The sequence below is a fragment of the Gymnoscopelus braueri genome, assembly GCF_963280865.1.
Source record: "Gymnoscopelus braueri genome assembly, chromosome: 1".
NCBI classification, from domain to species: domain Eukaryota; kingdom Metazoa; phylum Chordata; class Actinopteri; order Myctophiformes; family Myctophidae; genus Gymnoscopelus; species Gymnoscopelus braueri.
The window spans coordinates 38,897,614-38,910,562 of NC_137603.1; positions in this window are offsets into that span (position 1 = coordinate 38,897,614).

Consider the following 12,949-nt stretch of genomic DNA (forward strand, 5'->3'; position numbering starts at 1 on the left):
TGACGAATAAACAATTCAAAAATGCGTCTGCAAATATTTCACATCAAACTATTAATTTGGTGAAGCCTCATTCATACAGGTTTATGCTTGTACTCATGTCACAAACAATTAATTACACGCAATAGTACATTGAAAACTGCATGCTCTCCCCTTTTTGATTGGATTGAATATTTTAGTAGGCAAAAAATGTAAAACAGCACAGTTACATTTAAAATACTTTGTCTAACAGGTCCGTTCATAAAAGTCCTTGTGGACTTGTTTCCAATGAGGGCCTTGGTATTCAATTCATAGGCATATATAGTGGCACCACAGTTCAAATATCATTACAAAATAAACAGCAAAAAAAAATAACACTATGTACAACAAAAAAATAAAAAAGAGGGGGAAAAAAAATATGTACAAGAACAGGGGGGGAGGGTCTGCTGTCTAACATTCACATTCTTTTTCTGTATCTACCGCTACTGCTGCTACTTCATCTACTACCGTCTCTCCTACTACTAGTAATGCAGCCTCTTCTAGTACTACTACTGTTGTCTCCCACTTGTAGGCTACTACAACTTTTACGAGTGTCTCTCTGACTACTATCCATCCTACTACTCACTATTAGCGTCTCTCTGACAACAACAACGACTACTACTACTACTACTGTCACTTCTACTGACCCACAACCCCTTACTTCCACATTCCATAAGCTATAGTTTCAGTGGATTTGTCTCAGAACTTCAGAAGTTTCATTGTGGTGGCAACCAAAAATACTGTACATCGCGAACATCAATTTAATGAAAATAGCATCATGGGTGAACGAAAGACATGTAGAATCTTCACTCCAAATTATCCCAAGTGTCACAGTTCTGGTTTCAAAACATCTTTCAGGAAAGAAGCTGGGCAAGTTGCACAATAATGACGACAAGAAAACTATTTAGGATTTAGGGCCTGCAGCAGTGCTGGTAGATGACTTCCTCTCGTCTTTCAGCAACCAGATCCAAGCACACCGCTGTCTGAAGGGGAGCAACACTAACACTGTCAGAGTAATTAGCTCACTCACTTGAATAGCAGATCTAAAAGCTCGGATCTGCTATTTTGGCCATGCAACACCATCATAGGATGGAGCATAAATCAGGCATTAGTGTGAATACCCCCCTTGCAGCAGACACAGGAGTCAGGACCAACAACAATGATACACGTCTGCCCTCTGCTGGCTAAAATGAAATGTGCAGGAATAAAAGGAGTAGTTCACCCAAATATTTTGTCATTATCTACTCATGCCAGTTGTGCAAGTGCCTTATTCCAGGTGAAAAATGTGCACAGTTTCTTTGGCCACACAAAACAAGGAGTTTGCCAGCAGACGTACAGTAGTAACAGCTTTGTCCAAAAAAGTTGAAGTCAATGGTGACCAGTGACCAGTGACCATTTAACCAGGTGACCATTTAACAAATGTAACCAAATGGACCTATGGAGACAGTAGCCTACATTTACACTGAGGATTTTACTGTATAGAGTTCATAAAATGTTTAATAAAATTACTCCTTGTGGAACATAGTCAAATTAATTCCGTTTGGCACACTTGCATCTAACCACTCATCTAACTATGTATGAAATCATTCAAGTAATCTCACAAAGACAGGTAACAAGAAATTAAATGTTTGAATAGTTTTATTCTATAAATGTAGCTTATTTTAGAAATTACTTATATTATTGAAGACATTTACTTTATGAAACCTTTTAAGGATTCAATTATGTTTGACTCGAAACATTCTGACATATTTATAACGTTAAAAACAGCTAAACTAGACTTTGTAGCACATTCTTGAATACTGATTCAATCCTAGTGAAAAGTGACTCAGCCTGTAATTGGCTAAGATGAGGTATGGGAGTGCTCGTTTTTCTTCATGTGATAAATGATTCCATACGCCATGGCTTACCACCTCGGACAGCACGCTTGTCAACACGTGAGGCCATCGGATGCTTGGCATGGGCACTCGCTCGCCTAGCAGCTCTGACACTCAGGGAGCCTCAAGGCCTCGCTGTCGGTACGTGTCAAGTGATTTAAGGAAGTGGAGTTAACCAAAACAAGCGCTCCTCATCCCCAGCCATCCTAGGAAAAATAATATAGCTTACAGCACTCAGTCCACGGCGAGACATGCCACTCGACCAGGTCAAAAACATCTCTAACAATAGAAGCACTGACACATATTATAAATAGTTGTACTGTGTACTACTGCGTTTACAACTTTACTGCAAAAGCCTGCAAGATTTACTCATATTGAGTCATCCACATTGAAAGCAGATGAGCCAAACATGCATTTGGCAAATTTTTACCCTGAAGTGATCTTGATTATAAGCAGTCCACTAAAGATTACCAAATGTTGCTCCCTTTCGAAAGAAAGGACAAAACGAATAAAGATGTCATCTCCATTTTATAGCCTGTTTACATCTTGAGAATTTCTAGCCAGGTAAAATTTTGGTTTTATGTCTTTAATTGGATAGTGTAACAACACAGCCTTGTATAACTCATTTCTAGTCTCAAAAAACAATCTCAACACACAAAATTGACTTTGGACTAGGAGAGAATCAGCTTCTATCCAATAACTTGACGAAATAAATAAAAACAACTTGGCTGAGATGGGGAAGAGTAAAAATCTGTATCCCTAGCATCCACACTACTCCAGCGTTTTTGAACCTCTAAAAAAGAAAAAAAAAGAAATGCTGAAGATCCCATTTTAGTTTGAAATGGAGACTTTTGAAATGATGACACCTGGAGTGGAGTGAGTTATTCATTTTAGAAAAAAGTAACCATATGGTTAACATGAAAATCATAGACGTGTCCCAAGAACAATTTCATTACAAGAATAATTTCTACAATAATGCATGCCCTTTTTAGGTGAACAACACATGGATCAACACATTTAGCAGTTTTCTAGAGATAATCAGCGGATACAGACGTGGCATAGACCGGATCACACTAGTCAATTCGGAATGAAAACCAGGCTTTCTGCCATTATGTGTGGAAAGCCTGGTGATGGGAGGTTAATCCAGCCCTCCATAGTTAAGCATCCATCCAAAGTTCACCTTAAATTTCTTTGTGGATTTCACCTCGACCTACCCAGTGTACATGAATGGTCATGTCATATGCGTTCTCAGGCGTGTTAGAGACTATTTCTGAAACAGTTTACAGATCTATAAAAAAAAATAAAGAATGAATGTATGTATGCTTTGGAAAATGGTCAGAAATAATGTAAAGTATACATGATTTGAACATGCAGGGTATTATTATCAGGCCTAAATTTACCCTTCAACTTCATGTTTATGCCCAAGATGACTGGCTATGCACAGGTTTTTGTAGCAATTGTAGAAATATTAGGCTTTAATGTCATTTAAAATGATTATATGTCACCCATTCTTGGGAATCGGGACAAAATCTTTGTTTTATTTTTTTATATATTCTTCAATTATGCCGGGGAAATATATTCTAAAAGATCAAAGTGTTGACTATTAAACCATGTAATGGGCCAACCTCCCAGTTTTTATTTTTTAGATGTCAACTCCATAATATGGCATCTGACGGAGTTGACATCTGACGGAGTCTGACGTTTTGTTTTTTTCATTCCACAGCACAGTCCTAATGAGTTGACAATATTTTTCAAAGTAGCTTAGGTTCTATCAATGCTAATAGAATTACTTTATTATTATTTTGTTGACATGTTATGGTTGGGACACACCAGATAGTAATATTATTTAGTGCATTTATCAAAAAATAGAAAGCTTACCAGAGCTTTTGCAGCTTTCCCTCCATTCTTTTTAATTTGTCCCAATTCTCATGAATGGGTGATGATGTTGGCCCTATTTATAAAATAAATGTAAATATAAAATAAAATATTTAAAAATATATATATATATATTCTCAGGTTCACAGCTTCAAGGTAACTCTTGCGGTTACCCTGAAACTGTGATAAAACAATTGTGTGTAAACGGAGAATATTTTTGTTGTAAAACGTACAAAAATGAAAATGTATTACTGTAGTGTGGAAGAGTCGCACAATCAAGATGAAGTCATTTTAAAAAGCCTATTTTATTGTGCCCTTTACTGAGTGTTAAGTGCTATGTCATTCTTCTCACCATGGCTGTACGCAGAAGTGCGTACAGCCTTCACACGGGTCAACATCCACAAGGCAGCCGGACCTGATGGGATTCCAGGCCGGGTCCTTAAGACATGTGCAGACCAGCTGGCGGGTGTCTTCGCTGACATCTTTAACCTCTCCCTCTCCCTGGCTGTGGTCCCTGCAGGGTTCAAAATGTCAACCATTGTGCCCATTCCCAAAAAGGCCAAAGTGACATGCCTGAACGACTGGAGACCTGTTGCTCTCACCCCGATCGTCAGCAAGTGTTTCGAGAAACTGGTGAGGGAATACATCAGCTCCACGCTACCTGCCTCGCTGGATCCGTGGCAGTATGCATACCGCAAAAACAGATCCACCGACGACGCTATTGCCATGGCTCTCCACACCGTCCTCTCGCACATGGACAACAAGCTGCTGAAGGACAAATATGTACGTATGCTGTTCGTGGACTACAGCTCAGCATTCAACACCATTGTCCCAGCAATACTTGACAAAAAGCTCAGAGACCTAGGGCTACACCCAAGCATGTGCGACTGGATACAGGACTTCTTGTCCAACCGACATCAGGTGGTGAGAATGGGCAGCATCACATCCGACCCCCTGACCCTCAACACCGGAGCACCCCAGGGATGCGTGCTGAGCCCCCTCCTCTACTCCCTGTACACGTATGACTGCATAGCCACACATGTCTCCAACACCATCATAAAGTACGCGGACGACACGACAGTGATAGGCCGAATCGTCAACAACGACGAGTCTGACTACAGAGAGGAGATCAAATCACTAGCACGCTGGTGCCGGGAGAACAACCTCTCTCTTAACGTCGACAAGACCAAAGAACTGATCGTGGACTTCAGGAGGCCGCGGAGAGACCATGCGCCCATCCTCATCGACGGTGCTGCAGTGGAAAGGGTCAGCGAGTTCAAGTTCCTCGGAGTACACATCGAGGAGGACCTCAAATGGGAGACGCACTCCACACACGTGAGGAAAAAGGCTCAGCAGCGACTGTACTGGCTCCGCCGCCTGAAGAAGCTCGGAGTAGGACGTCGCATCCTCAGGCTGTACTACAACAGTTCTGTCGAAGGCATCCTAACAGGCTGTGTCACGGCCTGGTACGGGAACTGCACTGCCCGAGAAAAGATCAGCCTACAACGAGTAGTGCGATCGGCAGAGCGGATAATGGGAATCGAGCTCCCAGCGCTCCAGGAACTGTACAAAAAGCGGTGCGTGCTCAAAGCCAAGCGCATCATCAAGGACAAGCACCACCCAAGTCACAGACTGTTCAACCCCCTACAACGACCGCGACCGGGCAAGGGGCTCTACCGCAGTATCAAGAGTTCCACCACCAGGTATTGGTGTAGTTTCAATCCGGCTGCTGTCAGAATGCTGAATGGGGAATAAGCCTGGATGAGGCATAGGCCTTGTTCAGCAGCCTTTTCTTTTCTGGCTCTTCCTGAACACACCTGTGGATTATACCAGGGACAATGACTTGGACTTTAGCCCCCCCTCGGACACACCTGTGGACTACACCAGGTACAAATGACTTTTTGTTGCACTCTCTCATGGAGCTACTTGCGGATTATACTAGGGTCAGTCCACTCTAGGTGGACACGCACTGACCTTTTGCACCTTAATCCCTTGTATAACGCACTGACTTTTTTTTGGTCTTTTTATTGTGCTCCTTTTCCTCTAAGCACCTTAACGTCCATTGTCTATCATGCACAGTATAAGTATAACATGCACAGTATACAATACATTGCTGCTATGCTCAGGCACCTTAGTTTAGTTTTTTTTAGTTTTTATTATCTCAGGTAATTTGTAAATATGTAGATAACTTGTCTGGCCTTCTGTTGCTCTCTTGTTTTGATCTCCTTCCCACTTACCCCCCACCCTCTTCTTCTCCCCCCCCCCTCTTCTTTCTATGGAAACTAACGTTGCGATGGGAACGATGTACAAAAAAGAATTTCACCCACTCTTTTACCTTGTAAACCTGTGATGTGACAATAAAACTGATTCTGATTCTGATTCTGATTCTGTCCTGTGTAACTCATTACACCCTCATTACAGCTAATTTCAAACAAAACAATGACACCATATGGCGTGACATAGTAGCAGCAATTAAACATGCACACCAGCTGCAATTTTCAGCAGTACTATAATATGGCCATCATATTCATATCTTGAATGCTCAGCCTTAGCTGTTATGCCAAATTAAACTCAATTGGCAACAGAATAAAGCCATCCTTAACTCTAAGTACAAAATGTTGAAGATATAATTATTAAGTAGGGCTACACCTTACATCGAACAAAGTGATTTGGGAAGTCTTCCCAACCACAATGACTGACAGCTGAGACATTTCATTCATGAATATTAGGCTAACCTCTACCAGTATTACAATAATACTCATACGTTATGAGGAAAATATGAACATTGATACGAACAAACGTATGATTGGAGTTTTGGGTCATAATTAGATGTTTGAATTTTCTGTGTTTTTTGGCTTTGATAAGATTGGAATAAAGTTAGATAACCAGTTAGATAAACCACAAAATATTTCCCAAAACATGAAAACTACTGCACAGTGGAACAATTGAAGTAATTATGCATTATATACAGTATTACTGTGTTCTCTCAGATTCCTGAAGTTTCTTTTTTATAAATTCAATATTTTGTGTAGAAACATAAATACAAAGTATGTGGATGCATTGTGAAACCGCACTGTTCTGTCCTCTACTCTTCCTCTTTTTTATATTTTGGGGGCTTTTCTGATTTATTTCGATAGGACAGTGAAGAGAGACAGGAAACAAATCCACCGAATCGAACCCAGGACACGCTGACAGGCATCAATGTCTATATGATATGCGCCCACTTGGCATTTGTGATTGGCCCAGGCAAATTCCTCTATCCAAATGGCTGCTGCAGGGTAAACCACCAACCACAACCATACTCAATCTCTCTATCTCTCTCTTTAACCACTAACCAGGTCACATCTCACATTATATGACATGGCAGCCACTGTGTCTTTTGCATTCAATTAAACAGCACCACAGCACAAGAGACACTGGTTGCACTGATTTCCCCCACCAACCTGCCATTCTAAGACGCCACATCAGATGGAGCGGCTCCCTAAAGTCAACACCGCACTTGATCTTCCATAGTCACAACTTTTCATCCAGTTCTCCTCCAGGAGTCACACACACAACCTTTTCCAACCACACTAACAAGCTCTTGCGAACACCCTCGGGCCAAACCCAATGTCTTAAAGATGGCTAAAACAGCCAGAGCTGGCTTCAGCTACATTTCCAAGAACCAGCAACCCAATGTTCAGCCCACAGTTTTATCCCATTAAACCACATATACAAGGCCTCATGTGTTGTGCCACGGGAAGACATGTGAAACAGCGGCAATTTTCCGTATGAGAGCGACAGATTATTATGGAAAAAAAGTACTGGGAAGGATGAGAGAGGGAAGAGGAGGGGGTTGGTGGTTTCGATGCATCTGTTTCTTGGTACATCTATGAAAGGGAATGAAAAAATTCAACTGTAGATACACTGAGCATTAGTGGTTAACCAAGTACTAATGAGGTAAAAAGGAAAACATTGAGCTCAGATGAAACCGTTTAGCATTGTGTTTCAAGGAAAGAAGGCCAACACTCACGTAAACCCCCTTGGGTAATTACCAAAAGGATGAGGGGAGGAGGGGGTTGGACCTGTTTCCAATCTGTGTGTGTGTGTGTGTGTGTGTGTGTGTGTGTGTGTGTGTGTGTGTGTGTGTGTGTGTGTGTGTGTGTGTGTGTGTGTGTGTGTGTGTGTGTGTGTGTGTGTGTGTGTGTGTGTGTGTGTGCGCACATGTGCGTTTTTGGGCAGTGGACTGAAACCACTTTAAAGTGTGCATATCTGTTTTAAAGCATGTATTCCATCTACGCAGTTCCACACCTTTGATACAGCAAACGTTTGGGCCACTCGATGGAGTGCAGCCCACAGTGTACTCTTGGCACGTAAAGGTTGAGTGCCTTGACGGGGTTTAGGCTCGAGGGCTTTCAATCCTCTGATCATTTCTTCCCTCATCTACCCACCCCCACTACCACCACAACCACAACCGCCGCCACCCCCAACCCCACCCCCTTGCCCTAAAGCTCTGGAATAAATCTTGAGAAATGAGAAGGCCTTCCGCCCTCGCTCTTCTACTCGAGTCCCAGGTGTGTAAATCCCAGGTCAACCTGGGATCAGACAGTTACTGCCAAAGTGTTAGAAAGAGGAAGAATGAAATGATGGCAGAGAAAGATGGGGGAGGGAGTAAAAGAAAAACAAGAAGGAAGGGAGACTGGAGAGAGAGAGAAAGAAAAACGAGTGGAGAGAGAGAGAAAGATAGAGATAGAGAGACAGAGAAAGAGAGAGAGAGCTCAGATAAAAACAGCTGAATTGGGAAAGTGAGCCATGCTGAATCCATCCAAGTCAAATCAGCACCATGTGTCCTCCAGAGCCTTATTATCCCATAAATGAACTTTATTGAGGCAACAAAGTGTTTTGGAACTCTGCAAAAACATTAAAGGGGCCAGCCTGGGGCCAAGAGTAGTACAAGCCCTCCAGGGACTAATGAAAGAGAGGGGCCCCTGGCCTCATGTTCACTACCCCCAATGTAGCCCTCACAAGCTGGCTGTCTGGCCGGGCTGCCTGAGTAATGGCCTATTAGTGACGGGGAAGTGGGTAGCAATTACAGCGGGGAAACAAAGATGGCAAAGACTTCTTGACCGGATTAGCCAGAGAGGCAAAGAGGAAGGGAGGATGGGAAGGAGACAAAGAAAGAGTGGTTACGGTTAGTAATAACAGACAAACAGACAAAACCAGTAAAGAGATAGTAAGACAAGACAAGAGGACAGAGAGAAAGAAGAAGAAGCTAAAAGGAGTCCAGAATATGGCATCTGGCCTGAGTGAGATAACAAATTGGTGTATTTGTGTGTGTATGTGTCTTTTGAACAAGAGGTATGGTATGTGGGGCAATGGCGGTGAGGTTGTTGCAATGTTAGTAAAGTCGGCTGACCTACTGGGTATTTGGGATTTTAAAGAGGTGGGATACTGGGGTGGGTGGGTTGGTTGCGGTACCAGTTGAGCATTGATAGCAAACCTAATGGCCACAGAAGTATTCTGTATGCGGTACTGATTATGGGCCTGGAAATGAGATTAAAGAAGGATCTCCCAGCAGATTGAATTGTATTTGCCATAATTGCTGAGAACAGCTTATTCAGTGCAGACCACAAATAATAGCTCCATAAAACCAAAGGAAGAAGGGGGGAGAGGGCCTGTCACTTGAAACCAGTGGGCTTTTCTTAGAGCAATCAAATCCAGGACAAGTCTTGCATCAATTAGAGGATGCATTATAGGATGTGTGTGTGTGTGTGTGCGCGTGTGTGTGTGTGTGTGTGTGTGTGTGTGTGTGTGTGTGTGTGTGTGTGTGTGTGTGTGTGTGTGTGTGTGTGTGTGTGTGTGTGTGTGTGTGTGTGTGTGTGTACAGAGGTTGCGGTAAGATACGTATAACCTTGAAGCATTCTCAGCACACAAAAATAGTGTGCATTCACAACTTCACGTCATGCATTCATTTACTGAGTTGCATTCTATTGTTTTAATGGAATATTGTTCTGTATTCCACTACTGTGCACGCCCTGAAGACCAGAGTCCAAGATGGCCTAGACCTCTCTGTCATGGGAGAAACATCTCTCAGCATCCGGTTACAAAGAGCTTTAATGAAAAATAAACCTTGAATAGGAATCAAAAAGGCAACAGACAAATGAATTAAGGCAATGGCTCAAAGATAAAAGTGAGGACAGTGTGCCAAAGAGGCTCTCACTCTCATTCCTGGGTTGATTGTACTTAAAGTGAAACCACATGAACTAGCCTATGCTGTTTCCTCTTAAAACAGAGATGGGAGAAGGGGACAGAAGGAAGAACTATTAAAGTGTAAACGGTTTTTCACCCACAATCAAAATGCATTAGACCAAAATATTTTACCAAAATATGATACCACAGAACAATATTTATATAGACGTCAAAAAGGCAACATAACCAACTTAGGCTTTCGCTTAGTGCAGCATGAAATTGTGTAATGATATTAAAACAGTACAGATGTAACCTAAGAATACAGTAATAAATTAAACACATTTTGACACGGTTACAAACTTTTTGTTGTAACTTCATCGGCCAATGGTTTTAAAAGTGGGGTCCAGGGACCCTCAGGTTCCTTGAGGGGGTTCTTAATGGACCCTTACAGGTCCATAACCCCTGAGTGTTACATTTGTACACTCTCAGTGTCCTTTTTTTTATTAATTGTTTTAACTACTGGTATAAGGAATGAAACAACAGAACAGTGGTACACAAGAGAGAAATGTTGGCCTAACTGAGATTAGAACAAGGTTCCCGCACATTTTTACCAATGAATTTTCAAAACTTTTCCATAACTTTTCTAAAGTATTTCCACCCATTCCTAGGCCTGTAGCACTCATATGGTGCAATAATGGCTCTTACTTCAGTGTGCTATGCCCCAAGAAAGGCTCGACCTGCAAGCTCACATATCATAACAACAGTGCATGTTGTTAGCTTGTTGATCTATTCTTTTTGTCACGTGATGTCCTGTCACGTGACAGGCCACTCTCACGCGTGATTATGGATCCCACCAACGCTCCAGGATATAGACCCGCCTTACCTGTCTGATTGGCTCCCTGGCAGGCATAGTTTTACTGAGGTTAGGGTTTGGGTTAAGGTTAGGTTTAGGCATAGTCTTAGTGAGGTTAGGGTTAGGCATAGTTTTAGGCATAGTTTTACTGAGGTTATGGTTAGGGTTAAGGTTAGGTTTAGGCATAGTTGCAAAAATGAGAAATGTCAATCAGAGCGACTACTGACCAATCACAGCGGGGTTTGCCAAGAGCTGGCGTGGGATCCATAATAACGCCTCTCTCACAGCTCGTGCAGCACAGCACTAAATTTTACCATATTACATATTTCACGTAATGTTAGCCATGCTTTGGGACATGTTTTTCTGAAAATAAGTAGCCAACATTTTCCAAAACATTTGATTAATTCCAAACCTTTTCCAGGCCTGGAAAACAAGTTTTCCTAATTTAAAAATATTTCCAGAAATGTCATGACCGTGGGAACCCTGTTAAAATGGCAAATTTTGCCATAGGCAACAGAATGTAGGGAAAACAGTATCTCAGCCTACTGTATGCATTTTTGTTTGATCTTGCCTACTAGGCAATTGAATATGGCCCCAGTATCCAGAACCTGTATATTCTACTTAATATACAGCTCCATCTTGTGGACAGTTTGAATCATTACATTTTCTATGAAAAAATAATGCAACATTAGGTGACCCTAAGTAAAATTGTTTTAATCGTTAAGCTTTATCCACGTGAATCTGAGTTAAGAATAATGGCTCATTGACTAATGATGTAGCCTACATCCCTATTTGGCATTTATGGAAGTTGAGCAAAAAGTTTTCTCAGATAATCATAATACTAATATGTACACAGTTTATACAGTAGGCTACTAGTACTTTAATTCACGCTTACAAGAATGAAAGTATTTTTGTTATCTAAACATCTGACCTCTTTTTTCACGTTTTTCCCCCCGGGTAGGCCAACTTTACTTCTACTCCTCTACATCTCAGAGGCAAATGTTGTACTTTTACTCCACTACAATTATTTGAACATTTTAGTTACTTTGTGGATTTTGATTATTATACAAAACATGCAGTAACTACTTCACGCTTTACATTTCGGCCAGTTGAAAATAGCCGATCTACAAGCGCACAATGCATTGTGAACTTTATTAACAGTTTGCAAAGACAAGCACAGGGAAATACAGTTCAATACAAGGTCTGTTAAGAGGATTTTAAACACAAGAAAGCATTATGGCTTGTTTCCATTGTGGTCCTTTGTATTCAATTCATCGAAACATTTAATGACAGACAAATATACACTACTATGCAAAAATATCATATAAACGGGTAGAAATGGAAAATAAAATATGTACAGTAAACAGGAAGGGTAGGCTTTGACGTTTTACAGGGGCCAGATCCGAATTGCAGCCACCTGTAAAGTGCTCTTTTAGAGCGGTTTTGAAGGATAGTAAGGATTCACATGTTTTTATAACGGTTGGGCATTCCACATTTTTGTGGCATAGCAGTAGAACGAATGTAACCCCTTGTTTGAGCCAAATCTGGGTTGAATGTATTTGTGGAGCTCCCTCTGGTGTTGTGATTGTGGATGTCATTGACGTTTGTGAAAGTAGTTTGACAGATACATGGGTGTCTTTGTCGTGTAGTGTATCTTGTAGACCAGGCCCATTGCAAGTTGCTGTACTCTGTCCTCTACCCTGAGCCATCCCACCATAGCAAAGTGAGCAGTTAAAGTTAAAGTTAAACTAGAAAAAGTGCTCCTCGGAGCACAGGTCTCCGCCAGGTCCGTTACGTCAGGTACGTTATTGTGGCCTCCTGGTGGCGCTATAACAGGCCAATGTGAAAAAGGGTGGCATTTCTTCCTTGGCCTAGTGGGAATGTGTTTGTGAAATTTCACGGAAATCGCAAGCTGCGTTCATGATTTGAGGCATTTTGTCAAAACGGACTAATCCTGCAAATTTTGGAAGCGAACCTTAGCCAATGAGGATCGAATATGGGGAATGGGACAGATCCGTGTTGATCACATGACTATAGAGATACTGTGTACCGATTTGCATGACGTTTGGATAAAATCTGTAGGACACTGCCAAAGGCACCGAGAGCTGCCAGCCAGCAAACTGGTGCTGTGGGAACCAACACATGGGCACCGGTCAAGAGGACG